The sequence below is a fragment of the Protopterus annectens genome, chromosome 9.part0 (genome assembly GCF_019279795.1).
Source record: "Protopterus annectens isolate FY-2018-M chromosome 9.part0, PAN1.0, whole genome shotgun sequence".
Taxonomy (NCBI): Eukaryota; Metazoa; Chordata; order Ceratodontiformes; family Protopteridae; genus Protopterus; species Protopterus annectens.
Genome location: NC_056743.1, coordinates 1,836,771,011 through 1,836,787,493, shown reverse-complemented (window position 1 = coordinate 1,836,787,493; position 16,483 = coordinate 1,836,771,011).

Here is a 16,483-nt window from a genome sequence, read left to right as displayed (position 1 = left end):
GGTGGGTGGGGGCGGGGTGCAGATATCTACGGTTATTAGCTTATGGTTGGATCTGACCAACGAGGAGTTGACTTCAGGTGTGGAACACCGGTCACTCATGTTGGTAATGACTAGGTCAAGGATATTGTTACCCCTGCTGGGGGTGTGGATAAGTTGATCCAGGGCATTGGAATTTATGAATTCCAGAAAGCATTTTGCAAAGGAGTCGGTACATGAATAGTTTTCCCAGTTAATGGTAGGTGAAATCACCCATTATTAGGGTGTTTGGTTGAACCCTAATATTTTCCAGTATATCAAGAAAAGAGGAGTGGGAATCCTGGGGCATGGTGGGGGATCTGTAGCAAGCAACAATTTGGATTGCAGTTTTGCCCAGAGTTAATTGAACTTGGATAACATTGGATGCATTATGCTGCGCAACTAGACTGGAGGTGTGGCTATCCTTAATGAATATGGACACACCTCCACCTTTGGTGTCCTGGTCCAGGTTAGATGGGCGAAAAGTGTGGTATAAGTTATATCCTGGTAATGCAGGAGTGCTCTCTAGAGCCTTGAACCAGGTCTCAGTCACTGCACAGATGTCGATGTTCTCCATTTTAAGGAGTGCCTCGAGTGAGTGCATTTTGAGATTTAGACTTCTAGTATTGAGTAGCATTACCCTCAGTTTTTGCTTGCCTGTTCCTGTTACGGTGGCAAATTTGTCATTTGAACCTTGCCTAAAAAAGGCACTATAGGGATGGGAATAGCCTTAGCCAGTATCTGAAATCCCAGGGGCGACAGGTGCATGCCATCTCTGGCAAAGCATCGTGGTCTGTCAACCATGTCATCGCAGGCAGACAGATACTGGATCCCCTTAGAATGACACCAGAAGCTTAGCCAATTGTTGAAATCAATCATTTTGTCCTTGTACTGTGGTATCATTCTGTGTGATGGCAGGATGCTACTCAGGGCTAGAGTCATACCTGCCTGGGCTACAAGATCGGAGAGCTCTTCCGTGTCTCTTTTCATGTAGTCCAGGGAGGTACGTCTCAGGTCGTTCACACCAACATGGACAATGACAGAGTCATATTTGTAATTGTTGTGGAGTGACCTGGTCTGTGGGTTATGTGGCAGATCCTGGCACCAGATAGGCAGCTGACAGTTACCTTCTTTTTGTTTAGCCTGGTTAGTGGGACATCAGTGTGCCTGACTATAGAGTCACCTATGACTAGTGTGTTGGGTATGTTGGTTTGCCTTATGGGCTGTTTATTGGCACACTGAGTCTGTGGGCTATGTTTCATTTGGGTTGTGTTTGGGGCTGGAGGTTGCTTGTGATTCTGCTTTGGAGGTCTCTGTTGCTTGAGCAGGTTATTATTGAGAGCCTCTGCGAATGTTTTTGTATTTCTATGTGTGGATTTTGGTGGGGTAGGTTTAGTGGGACTATGTGATGAGTGTGGAGTGGTGCAAGTGTTTACCTTCTCCTGTTGACTGTCAAGTTCAGTCTTAGTTGGAGAGAGCTTTACATCCAGTTTGGCTAGATAAGTGCATCTCTCACAGGTTGTAGTGTTGGGTGGCAGGAGGAGAGGGTTGTATGTGTACATGAGGCAATTGCTACATTGCCTCAAGATGCCCAGATTCATCAGATAGGAGAGAACACTGGGGAGCTGACCCTCGGACATGCCTGAATAAAAGCTACGTGCTGAGCACAAATAAGCAAATTCAAGTGCTAAACTAAGAATCTGTACCTGGATCTCTTGTAGATAGGGTACCTAGTGCCTACCACTTACACTCCCCACTGATTAGCTAGAATCCACCTCCAACACAGAAAGGCTCTGGGAAGCTAGAAGCCAGTCCAGGATACAGCAACAAATCTGTATCTCAGTAAGTTGAAAGAGATGGAACCACTCTTGTGGTAGATAGGGCTACCTAGTGCTTACCCCCACTGGTAAGCTAGACACAGAAAGACTTTGGGGGGGGGCTCAGAAGCTTACAAACAGTCCTGGATACAGCAAATCTGTATCTGGACTAGACTAGTTAGTTACAGGAACAGTTTACAGGTTACAGGTTACAGGTTATACAGATACATAGGTAACGCATTCACAGCAAAGTCACTCATAAAACAGGCAGTTAAGAGTTGCATCTAATGCTGGATTCAATTTGTTTTCAAGATGAAAAGTTAAGCTTATAGACTTAATCATTATCTCAGCACTCCACAAACGAACTGTTACTTTACATGTCTCGAAATCACACCTTTAAAGGAAGTGGAAGATGTAGGTATCATTCTTCAGCAAAGTATTGACAGTATGAAAATGCAGCAAGATGACATTTACATTCATATGCATAATGAATAGTCAACAGTACAAACTGATGAGAGAGAAGGGGTGGCGATAGAGACAGATGGACAGACAGACATATGAAAGTGTCATTAATGCACATCTTTATGGTGTGCCCTCCGTATTCATCTGTCATGCTCTGTATCAATAATTCTTAGCTCTGGGGATCAAGAAGCTGTAGGACAGGCAAACCTGTAGAATGTGGGTGGTTTACTAAATCTTCCTTATGGTCATGGATGTGTTTGTAAATGCTTTTTGTAACATTATTCCAAATCTGTTAAGTAAAGGTCTTAACTGGATAAAAATATGTGTCATGAAATATATCATAATAGTACAACATCACAGTAAGAAGTAATGTGACATACATCTGGAATCGAACCTTTGTACAGTGGTGGAACATGAATCCTCAGACAATTCATTTATGTCAACACTCCACAGAAGAAGTTACATTTTGGCTACATACAATAAACAAACAACTGTTAGAGTAACCATAGCCAATTATTTTCTTTATTCTGTATCCTGATAGCACATCATGTTTAAACACCTTTGCATGAGGATAACAGGATGGCTGTGGATGATGACAAAACTGACCAGGTTTTGCCATAGGACTTGAATAGCCAGTCACTGTCACTTGGCATTGGTGCAGGATGTCAACATTCATGCAAATGCTGAGAGAGAAAAAAGTGAAGGCTTTCTTATGGGACATTTATGGCCATGTATGTTGTGCGTGATTCTATTTTTTGACCAGATTAAAAGTGTGAAAAACTGGTTGAAAGAAAAGTGGAGAAATGGGGAGGGGGCAAGCAGAGGGGAGTGAAAGAATAGAGGAACTTGCAGGATGGTAGTGGGGCAGAACCATAGCCATCCTCTTCTTCACAACATAAATGTAAAAATGTCGACAGAATTTGCAGAATTTGGACTGTTACTACACCAAGGGTATGTGACAACAACAGAATAATATTGTATGCCAATTGTAACAAACCAAGTGTGTCAAAAAGACACATAGGTGAAGTGGAGAGCTACATGTGGGTCTTTATTTTTTATGGGTCAGGTGCCCATTTTTCACTTTTTTTTTACTTACAAGAGAAAGAAATGTTGGGGAAGTAGCTTAACAATGTGAGGGTCAGGTAGGTAAGTTAGGTGAGGAAGAAGTTGCAGACATATAAGACATACAAAACAGACTGGGATGGTAATGGACACAAAAGGTTGGGGACACCATGACTGGGGATAGTTAGGAAACATTGGAGGCGTACCCCACATCAAGCCTGAGAACAGTAAGACTCTAACCCTTACCCTCAGAACTGTCATCACTGTCTCCTGTCTCAGTTTCCTGTATAAGTGATTGACATGATGTCATCTTGGCAATGTGATGAAGCACCTTTTCTACATGGCTGATTTGGGCACCATGGCACCTTTCCATCGCACCTTCCACACACCCTATCAGCTCTTGGTGGGTGACAGTCACCACCTTCACTACTTCTACTCCCAGAAGGTGCCAGTGTACCAATTGCCAGGGCAGAGCTATTTGATGCAGATGATGCATGTAGAGCAGGGGTTATAGAGGCAGCCCTTAAAGCTTGGGGCCCTGAAGTGCTAGGTATAAGTGCTGAACCCTGTGCAAGAGATGGTGGGCCAATCTGCAGTGCTGCATGTCAGTTTTTATAAGCAAAAATGTATGACAACAGAACATTTTAAGCCATATAATATACCCCCAAAAAGAGAGAGAAAGCATGGGTGGGGTGAGACACAAAAGAGAGAGTATTAGATCCATGGCATATCACATGACTATATAATATCATAAAATAAACAGTTATAATTATCCAGTCTATATACCATTGCCACATCCAGGTATGATGAGAAGGTCTTACTCTGTTGTACTATTAATCAGTTGCACTGCTATGATGCCATAAATACAACTGTTTATTTCAATATTGCCATATTACATGCAATTATAATCATTATTATGTTAACAGTAACACCTGATGCATATGTACTCGCTGTCTCTCAGAGGCAATTTAACCTCTCTTGGTGCACCTCCCTGTTCACTGCAATGTTTTCAGCAGCTATACAATAGTGAAGAAGAGAAGAAGAGACATGAAAGTGCAGTGAATAACAATCTTGGCTGTGTTCTGCATTCTATATCATTTAATGATGTGTTAGCATCCTTACACCAACTGAGGGATGTCAGCCGTTTTAAACTCATCCTTCCACTGGCTAAGGAGGTCCTTCTTGCACCATTTTAGATCACTCCAGTGGTGACAACAGTTCTCTCCAGTGTATAATATCACAGCTGCACTGGACACAGCCTTGGCTAATCTGTTTCAAGCGTCAGTCTTATACTGAGAACCACTATAGTCTCCCTGCAGTAGCGTATGGCAGTAGCACTTCACAAGGAGTGCCACAAAAATCCTGAACTCCTCAACACCCCACCTCTCTGTTTTAAATTTAGCACTGTCATCTCCCACCCCAGCCATGCCTGCAGAAGTCAAGCAGCAATGGTATGTCTGAACTGGCACCAAATTCCAATCTTGGGTTTAACAGCTAATGCACAAACACACACAACCATGCCAAATTAATTTGCATGATTGAAAGCACAGAGAGGCACTCTCAAACAAAGAGGAAGGTATTTTATCAAACAACAAAGAAGGTGTGAAACAAGGCAGTGAGATTTGCCATTTGCAATGCTCATCCTATTCACATTTTTTCAGATGGTCAACACTGACAACCTCAGTGCTTTGGCTTGTTATCCTTGGTGTTTTGGAGGTTAAGTAGGATAACACAAGAACAACTCTGTTATGGGTCCAATGTCAATGCATTTACAGCGTCTGCAGAAACAGGTATACAGCATGTGCAGACCACTCACTCATTAATAATACCACTCAGCACTGACAAAACTGCACTAATGGAGATTACAGAAATTAAATTGTGTGCTGTTTCACTCATCTGTAAGCCCTGTTTGTGCTCTGCTAAGAAGTGCAGAAATTACACAGGCAAAGAAAATATATAACAACTTATATTCCATGCAACAAAATAAAAACTGCATTTTCACATCTGTGGCAAACATTCCAAGCAACATGTGGCTTCAATCTGAATTCAAGCCCTGCATCCTCTTTCCTGTTTCTTTAAATTCCGTTCATTTATCCTGTGTCTATAATGATACTTAGTTATGATGTAGAAGTTCTTCTCTTACTACTGCTCAGAGTGTTATAGGAAAGCGCACCTGTGCCACTCTAAAATGCGTGACTTATGGCATGCCAAATTAAATATCTCAGTTTGTACCTTGGGCAGTGGACACTCGCTCACTGCTTTGAAATCGTGCCAGTCAAAAGTGTGCTTTGCCAAAACGCAAGCAAATAAGGAACGCAAACAAAAAAAAATAATCGTCAGTAGTAATAAATATCATGGAATAATAATGGAAATGCAGGACTGACAAGGTTACTAGGTCAATATGTTACAACCTGTTAATATGCTCAGGAAACATGCATCAACTCACACAGTATCTGGGTTTGAACCCTTAATTCAGTGCAATAACCACATGCACTGAGTTATGTTTCTTCTCCCTCTTTGCCACCAGCACAGGCTTAAAGTAATAATCAGAAAATGTACAAGCCATACATATCTGACTTAGAATGCCATTAAATTACAGGTTCAACAGTAGAAACATCAGAAAAGGTTCCTTTCTCGTTTGCTTGAATGTATCTAGATGAATGTGATATTAACAAATACTTTAGGCTAATAATAGCCCACATTATACTAATGTAAGGTTGCCAACACTGTCAGTTATTTCTTCTCTTTATTTTCTAAGCATCCTCCCCTCCTCTCAGTTTAGCTACAGAAATGTAATGTCATGGGCATGTATTTGCATATTTATGTTGATGTGTAATATAGAATTTCAGATGGATTTTTAAGCAGTGGATGGACGATGTACTATTACTACAAGAATATCACTGTTGTTAAGGTTGCTTTTCATAGCTCTCAAAGTGCTTACACTTTTTTATTTTAAGTCAATTCTAAAGGATACACACACTTCAGACAAAAGAGTATGTTCAGTATTGCTTGTTGTTCTAGTCAGTAATCAGTAACACTTGCAAGCCATTAATTGTCATTGGTCCTCCCTGTAGTACCAGGGCATGTGCATGCAAATGTGTAGCTACTTACACCATGTTTACATCTCCTACACTAAGTTATTTTTGTATTCAAGAATGCTAATGATTTAACTCCTCATTTGCATCTTCACAGTGCTCAAAGGGCTGAATCTACACTATATAAAGGTAATGGTGTAGCTATGAAAGTGGCAGGATGGGAGACTGATTGGATATGGACAAACCATCACTGGTAGTTACTTGGAGGAGAATCCTCTACAAATTGCTGCACTATTTCATAAGTTATATTTATCCTCTCTATAAATTGCTTATTTTTTTCATATTTGGCATGTATTTCAATATGCAATAGTAAAAATTATTTTGATATATATGCAATTTTTTCATTCACTGCTAGTATACTGCACATATATCACATCATAGTATTATGCTATCATTTGCTCTTTGAATTTCACCAGTTACTGCAGACAAATGTATTGTGTTTATGTCAACTTGAAGGGGCTGTGCATGTGTAGCTAATGGAGGTGTTAGGCTGCTCAGATGTCCCATTGTGAACTCCACAATAGTGTAGAGACCAAAGGAAATTGTCTTGGGAGCTGGACTTTGAATTTTTGTCTAGCTATTGATTATCCTGCTGTCCAGTAGAACGTTTGCACAAGTGCTGTCCATATTACAGAAATGTTAACAGAATGGATGCTTATGTATTAATGTTTCTTTTTTTCTGGTAGGGTGGAGATGGAGCTCCCTTAGCTTGTGTGTAGTCTAAAATGAGCGTTGTGTCTTCAATTGTTTTTTGTTGAGGATGACTGCAAAGATTTTCTTTGACGAGAATGATTTCTGTATGTGATACAAATGTGTTTTTTCCTCTTTCATGCCATACAGGATTATGGCACCCAGATCATCTCTCCCATTTAAGCCACCCTTCAGTAATCCAAAGAACAAGGTCATCACTGAATCGTTATGTCTCTGTGGATCCTTCCTGCTTGACAGTGGTCGAGGTGATATAGTTGCCAGAAAAAGCATATGGCAGCAGGTGGTGGCTGACATAAATGCAGTGGGTGACCATACCAGAAACTATAAAAAGGTGCAGTCCCATGCCACTGATATGATTACAGTGGCATGCAGAAGGGCAGCTCTGGTAGCAAGAGAACAGATGGCTATGGGGGGTGGTCCTGTTATGGAACCACCACTCGCTGAAAATGAGAATCCCTTGCCTACTGTCAGAGTTCCAGACAGCTCAGCAGAGGGTTCACACAGACTCCTTGATGTCGGTGCTGATCTGGACAACAGGTTAAGTATGTCCCAAGAAGAAATTCCAGGTATGCTTTATATAAGGCATTTAATGCCATTCTAGACATGCTTATATCTGCAAACATCAAAACGTGTGCCTTAGAAGAGAGGAGTCAAACAGATATTGTGTTTGGGGTGGATGGTCAGACTGATTCTGAGATATTACTCAAGGGGAAGATAAGCACAGCATTATTCTCTTGTCCTTGAGTCATTTGCATCGTGATGCTTATTAGCCTTCGTTCCACTGCCGTCTCCTTTTTCCAAGGACATCAGAATTACCATATGAAAGAGCACCTACACATGGTAAGCACACACCTTTTTGATTAGTAATAACCATTACTTAGATGTAAGTCCTAGGAGAGAGAGTAAAAGTATTGCATTCCTTTAACATCTGAAATTGTTTAACATGCATGTAAACATCAAAGATTGGATCATTTCCACTCACTGTTTCTCTCCTTCTTGTGTTTATTGTTTATTATCACAGGTGATGCTGACTGTTGCAGTGCAGAATTCATACCACCTCATGTTAGAGCATTGGTAGCCTCTGAAGATGATGGTGGTGTTACAAAAGCACACTCAGGGGCTGCACAGGTTCATTCTGGCACTGACATTGTGGCTGACACATCCAGTGGTCTTATTTTGGATACAATCAGTATGCTTATGCACAACCATTCCACTGAGCCCTTAGATATAGGACAGGTTGAGGGTGACAAAGTTGACCAGAATAGTGTTGTTACTCCAGTCATAGAGATGGTTGAGTCTGCCCATAGCCATCTTGAGGGTGTGGTACCACATGGGAGGGCTGTTAGAGGTGCTTTGATGAGGCCTACTGTCCACCCTCATCCTGATGCTATTGTGTCATTACAAGCCACAACACATATGTATAGGGCCATCATGAAGGCACAGACATTTTCCACCAGGGCCTTGGAAGTGATTGCATAACACCTAAATGTGGTGCATTCTGTTATTGGACAGGATGAGTGAAACACTGGATGAAACACTGTCAGTGATAGAATGTCTGCTGGATGAGGGCTGGCATCTACATCTCTATACAGGTGCAACATCCTCTGGTGTTAACTGATGTGGCCATGCCAGATCCCACTCCCTTAGTGCCACTACTTCCACTACTCCATCAGTGATTAAGGTGTCCATAAACAGACATGGTAGACCATGGGGTCATGGTCTTGGACATAGTCATGAAGACAGCTCATCCAGCAGACATCTCTCATTTTCAGATAAAAACCTCCACTTTGTGGGATGTAGAAGTGGCAGTGCAACTCCTGGCTGAGGCAGTTCACATGGTCAGAGTAATGACACTGCCACACAGCAACAAGGACTTGTTACACTGAAATAACACATCTACCATGTATGGCTCACACCAGTCGAACATTTCAGGATGTGGTGCTAGCACAGAGCTTGATTGTGTTCATACAGACACACACACGTTTAACAAAAATTGCCCATATTGACAAACACACATGCAAGCTAGGAAAACCTTAATGTTGATTGGGATACAGCTTGTGTTAGTGGCCTTGAGAGATTTCTTGCTTTACTGAATGTCCTGTATTTCTTACTCACACACACTCATTACTTTGGTGTCAGCAGTGGCCTACTGCCTCCCCACCCCACCTTGTGCAAATGATGGTGACTATATTTGAACTGCTTCTTACTGAAATTGGTACACCTTGTTTGCTGTAGCATAGACTAGATCCAGGCCTGCTGAATCTAGCTTTGTTTGTATAACTTGAGCACTAATCCAGGCATTCTTTAAAGTATTCAGTTGTATTTATTACTGCTGGTAGTAACTTGATTAAAGTGTAGCTATAATTTCTAAGTCTTTTGGATTAAGCACTTGGGCTTCAGACCAGTTGTTTTACATTAGGAAGGTTTGTGGCCTGCACTGTGGTGGCAGGACAGGTAGCTTACATCCTTCTAAGTTGGGAACTGCTGATTGAGAGCTCAGTGTCTGTTATTCTAAAAGTGTATTAGTTCTGGTTTAAGCACTTGGGCTTCAGGCCAGTTATTTTACATTAAGAAGGATTGCGGTCTGCACTCTTGTGGGAGGAGAGGCTGGACTCTGCCCTTCTGAGCAGGGAATTTCTGGTTAGAGGCTTATAGTGCCTGCATATTCTAACTGTTTCTTACTGAAATTGGTACACCTTGTTTGCTGTAGCATAGACTAGATCCAGGCCTGCTGAATCTAGCTTTATTTGTATGCTTGTTGTTTGTTTATTTCCCTGAAATGCTAATTCCACCTAAAATGCGGCCTTTTAGCACTTTTGTGGATCCCTAGTGATATCTGCATTGCTTACTGTACTTATTTCCTTGTTTCACTTGAAAGAAAGTTACTGTTTGTCATTTTTGCATTTAAGTTACCTGTAACACATTGCATTTAAGTTACCTGGCACTTTCTCACTAAAGCAATTATATAAGTCAGCTCTAAAAAATTAAAAGCACTACACCCTCACAAACTCCCCTTGAGTACCTTGTTCCCCATTGGCCCTTTTTTCAATTATAAAGGAATTCCCAATACTATTCTAGCATGTCCAAAGGTCAGTTGTCAATCTCCTCTCCGGTCTGGCTGGTGAATCTGGGTATCTTGAGGCAATGTTACAACTGCCTCATGTACACAGACAACCCTCTCCTCCTCCCAACAAATTCCAACACATGTGAGAGATGCAACCATATAGCCAAACTGGAGGCTAAGCTCTCTCAACTCAGTACTGGCGTAACCAGTCAGGAGGAGAAGGAAACCACACTCACTACAATTCCAGTCTCACATAGACCTACCACGACAACAAACCAAACACATAAACACACAAAAACATACTCGGAGGCTCTAAATAAAAATCTGCCTAAGCAGCAGAGACCTCCAAAGCAGACACCCAAGCAACCGCTACCCCAAAACAAAACACGTGCAACACATAGCTCACAAAGCCAGTGTGCCGAACAGTCACAGCCCTTAAGGCTAAACAACACACCTGATACACTTGTAATAGGTGACTCTATCGTCAGGCACACTGACATCCCGCTCACCAGGCTGAACAAGGAGAAGGTCATGGTGGATCCGCCACATAACACAAGCACTCGGGTCACTCCAAGGCAAGTACAAATATGACTCAGTCATTGTCCATGCTGGTGTGAATGACCTGAGACGTACCTCCCTGGACTACATGAAAAGAGACATAGAGGAGCTCTCTGAGCATGTAGCCCAGGCCGGTATGACCCTGACCTTGAGTAGCATCTTACCCTCACCAAGAATGATGCTACAATATGAAGGCAAGATGATCACTTTCAACAATTGGCTTAAGTGTTGGTGTCATTCAAAGGGGATCCAATGCCTGTCAGCCTGGGATGACATGCTCGACAAGCCACGATGCTTCGCTAGGGACAGCTTGCACCTGTCACCCCTGGGCTTTCGCATATTTGAAAAGGCTCTTGCTACCCCCATAGTGCCTTTTTTAGGCAAGGCTCAAAAGACAAACCCACCTCCATAGGTATCACAAGGGATAAGAAACTAAGAGTAATGCTACTCAATGCCAGAAGTCTAAACCTCAAGATGCACGCACTCTAAACTCTCCTTAGCATGGAGAACATCAATATCTGTGCAGTAACAGAAACCTGGTTCAAGGCTCCCGAGAGCACCCCAGCACTACCAGGTTATACCTCATACCATGCTTTGCCGCCCCAAAACTTAGACCGAACCACAAAAGGAGGGGGAGTATCAATATTCGCCAAAGATACCCACACCTCCAGGTTGGTGGCACAGCACGAAGCATCAGAGACTATCCATGTGCAACTAACTGTGGGTAAAACTGCCTTCCAGTTTATAGCCTGCTACAGACCACCCTCCCAAACACAGGAACCCCACTTGGCCTTCCTGAGAATACTGGAAAATATGAAGGTCTCTCCAAACACCATTATATTGGACGACTTCAACTACCCAAACATAGACTGGGAGCATTACTCTAGCTCCAACACCCTAGCCCAAAGGTTCCTAGAATTTATAAACTCAAATGCTATGGAACAACTTGTTACCACTCCCACAAGAGGGGAAAACATACTGGACCTGATCATCACCAACATGGGGAAACTATGCTCCAGACCAGAAGTGTATCCCTCACTGGTAAGATCAGACCATAAACTAATCTCACTGGATATTCACATCCGACCCCAACCCCTGCCCAGAAAACCACAGTGAAAAACTTCTCTAAAGCAAATTTCACATGCCTCAAAACCAAGGCGAAATCCTTCAAAGCCCCCGGGCCTGTGGAAAATACGGCCCAGACCGCAGAATCCTTTATAAACACATTCTATGAACACCTTCAGGAATGCATGGATCATGCAATCCCAGATAAAACCAAGACCCAATCCTACAAAGGCAGACGTCCTGTCTGGTGGACTCCAGCCATAAACAAACTATACAATAGAAGGAGGAAGCTACTACATGATAGAGCAAAATCCCAAAAAGGGAAGGCATCTCTGATCAGTATTAGCAAAAAACTACGGGCACTCATAAAATCATCTAAGGCCAGCTTCGAGAGAAAATTGCACAGGACACTAAGGATAATCACAAGGCTTTCTTTAGTTATGTTAGGAACCTGGGTGGGAATTTCCAGATATGCTCAGAATTAGTCCAAAATGACAAAAATACACCGATCCCACAGACATTGCCAACATCCTAGCTGACAGGTTCAGTGCAAACTTCTCCCCCCTCTCCCCACCAAAAGGGCAAATATCTATCCCAACAGAGTGCTGCCCCCCCTGACATCTCAGATGCTCAGGTAAGAGCCCTCTCCAAAGCAAAAAACACAGCATCAATGGGACCAGATGGTGTCCCGGCTGCGTCTACATGAACTCCAAGAAGAGCTAAACCCAAACATAAAACTACTGTTCAATCTTAGCCTTACTACAGGATATGTACCCAAAGAGTGGCGTACAGCAACAGTGGTCCCTCTCCACAAAGGTGGTGCCTCAACAGATCCTGGAAACTATCGCCCCATAAGCCAGACTAGCTTGGTCTGCAAAGCTATGGAAAGGATCATCATGGACCTCATAAATAAAGATATTGGGGACCTACAGACACTGGATCCTACCCAGTTTGGCTTTGTTAAGGGCAGATCCTGCCTCTTAAACCTGGTCGATTTCTTTGACACAGTCACCAAGGCCATTGACGAGGGGAAGGTGGTCCACACAGCCTACCTGGACCTCGCAAAAGCCTTCGATACAATACCCCACTTGGGCATTATAGATAAGCTCACCAGCTTAAATATAAACCCCTATGTCACTAGATGGGTTGCAAACTGGCTCAAGGACAGAACCCACATGGTTAGAATTGCTGGAGCCATGTCAGACTCCAAACCAGTTACAAGTGGCATCCCACAAGGCTCAGTCCTGGGACCTCTCTTGTTCGGTATATATTTCTCGGCGGTACAGGCCAACACAGAAGGACTGTGGCTGACCAAGTTCGCAGATGACTGCAAACTGGGCACCATAATCAACTCTCCAGCCGACACAAGCATCCTCCAAAAGGGCCTCATAGAAACAGACAACTGGTGCCAGAGCCATGGCCTCAAGCTAAATGTAAAAAGTGTATAGTCATCCCATTTGGCAAAAACAAAGTGCCCACAAATTACCACATAGGTGGTAATCCATTAAGTACTGAAGAAGTCATTAGGGACCTGAGGACCCAAGTTGATAGCAATCTCTCATTTGACAACCACGTGGCCAAAGTGGTTAGAAAAACATTTTATATAGCCCACCTAATCATGAAGGGATTCACATCTAGATCATGGGAGGTCATCGTGCCTCTTTACTCATCCCTCATCAGGCCCATAATTGAGTACAATGCCCCTTTTGGGATGTACCTTACCAGACACCTGCAGCAACTGGAAAGACCCCAAAAGTACCTCACCAAGAGGATCAAAGGGCTCAAACAGATGCCATATGCTGCCCGGTTAAAGAAACTCCAGCTCTACTCAGTGGCATACCGCCTGCTCAGAGGCGATCTGTGCCTGACGATAAAGCCATGTCCAACCCGGAATTAATGGACATGCTGCACCTCAGAAAATCCAAATCCCATCGAGCTACGCTCGAGAGACTTGAACCTCAGCACTGAAATAAATAGGACATGCTGGAGGGACAGATTCATAACCCAGAGGCTCCCTTCACTCTGGAATAAAATCCCAGTCCAGGTTAGGCAGAGTCCCACATTGACTCTCTTCAAGAGGAATCTTGATGAGTGGATGGGAGATCGTAGGTTTACCCCGGCTATCACTTCTGTGTCACTGTTAGACAGAGGCACAGTATACTAACCTCAAAAAAAGGCATAGCAAAATTAATTTAAAATGGGTGGCGAAAGCCAAACACACTCTGGCTAGGCTTATAAATGCTCTAGGGCAGATAGCCTAGTATGAACCTATGAACCTATGAACCTATACAATGCCCTTTGTTCATATGGGTTTGACGTAGGGTTGCATATGTGTCTGATGCTAAGACAGTCTTTCTCACTAAGTTGATTTTTATGCATATTTATTACATAACAGGATTCTGGGTGTTTTTTTAAATACTCATTTGAGAAGGCTTTTTTTAGTTAGTATTGTAAGTGGGTCTATATTAGATCACTGAACGCTTAAAAATGCGAACGGTGATTGATCGACCCTATGTAAGCGAAAGTTTACAATGTCAAAGTGTCAGAATAGCAATTTTTTCCCAAGGGAAAAAAAATCGCTGTTCCAAAAAAAAAAATAAATAAAAATCAATTTAAACATTGTATTAAGTGGGGGACTTTGCCCCCCACTCACACACCCCTTCTTAAATATACCAACTCCGAGTCCGCACTACAATGCCGAAAACAGCAAAGTATCGAAGCGGCCAAGCAAATTCTTTCCCAGGGAAAGAATTTGCTTAACAGCCGCTTCAATATTTTCCATTTTCAGCCTTTTAAGTTCGACCAAGATGCATTCGCAAGAATGTGTCTTCAGTCTTCTAATATAAACCCTTGTAAGTCATGCATTCAGACCAGTGATATTTCATTCTTGCTTGTTGCTCTACTTGTGAAACTGTTGATATAGTTATCCTTTTGACTGTTTTGTGTACAGTGGGTAAGTGACCAGCTTGATACCAGTTATTCTGTACAATGTATAGCAGTATACTGCATATTTCATTCCTATAAGCCAAGAATGCCATTGGTGGACACCTGACACAGGTTTTGATTGAGTGCATTTATGACTAACAGTATCCAGGTATATCATTTATGTTTATTATTCTTACACATTTGTTTATATAATACAGGCTCCACACTTACCTTGACATTACTGCAGTTACGAGTTGTGTGCTTTGAGGCTGTTTCTTTCTGATGCTATCCGTACAAAGACATTACATGGGTAAGTAAAGTTTGTGGACACTGGATGGCATCACTTTTAATATTTGTGTGTGCTTAGGTTGTTATGTGTATTTCTTCATTAGTGAGTGTGTGTGTGCTACCATTTGCATCTTAATTGCTGAGTGTGTACATTAAGCTTTGAGATGTAAGTGGTGAGTGTCTGTGCTATCCTTTCCTCTTAGCCAAGGAAAGGGCATATTGTACATGCCTAAGTCTGCTGGCTACCTCTGCAGCTGGAGGCTCTCCCTCAGAATCCTTGTCTATGTGTGCTGGAGGTGCTGACCCTGCCTGTGGTCCTGGCACTTGCTGTCTCTGTTGCAGCTGCTTCCTCAAGATGATATTGTATAACATGACACGAACTGTGAGAATTTCTGCACAGGTGCCTGGGTCGTATTGCTGGGCACCCCCTGATGTGTCTAGACAGTGGTATCATGACTTCAGCATGCCAACACATGCTCTATGATGTTTCTAGTTTCAGCATGGACATCATTATATTCTTCTTCTGTGGGTGTGTGTGCATTTCTGAAGGGTGTCATGAGCCATGGTTCCAGTGCCTAACCTGCATAATCCAGTAGATAGTTTTGTGGAGCATCACCGCTAGTGAACCTTGTGCAAAGCAAAATAGTGTGCCATATGTGTGAGTCATGGTAACTGCCTTGGTTGCCTGCATTATACATTGAGGATGGTCCCTCGGGCATTAAAGACAACCTGGCAGTTGATTGAGTGGAACCCCTGCCTGTTGATGTATGTCCTTCCCCGTTCACCAAGTTAGGCATTTTATTTCTATGTGAGTGCAGTCTATGGCCCACAAGACATCAGGGAAATGTGCTACAGCATATAATTTCTGAATTATTCTTGCTATCTCTTCTGGTGTATGTGTATAATAGATGTACTTATTTGTATCTTCTAGCACAGCATTAATATTCTGGAGGCTAAGGCCTGTGACACCCCTCGTATATCCCCTGTGGGTCTCTGAGATGTAGCAGTAGCTAATATCCTTAATGCTATACATACCTTAGTTTTCACTGGTATAGGTTCTCCTCAATTTTCTCTGGGTCTGAGGAGGGGAAGGCAGAGGTTGCAGAGCTCCTGCGGAGTTTCCCTATCAACCATGTGTGACAACCCTACACTGGTCTAGTAATCAAGGAGCCTCAATCCTCACCATTAGCATCGGTGAGGGACGTACACATTGGGAGGATGACAAGTATACAAACAGTAAAGTACAATTTCTCTTAAGAGCACACAGAGATCACAGTCAGTCTGGGACTGGTTTCTCCCTCATTCTCCAGATCCCCAATAAGACTCCCCACTGGCACAGCTATAGGGTTAAGATCTCAGCTGAGAGGTTAAGCTAAGACCTTCAGCAACCTCTCTGTCCAACCAGTGCTTCATGTCCCTGC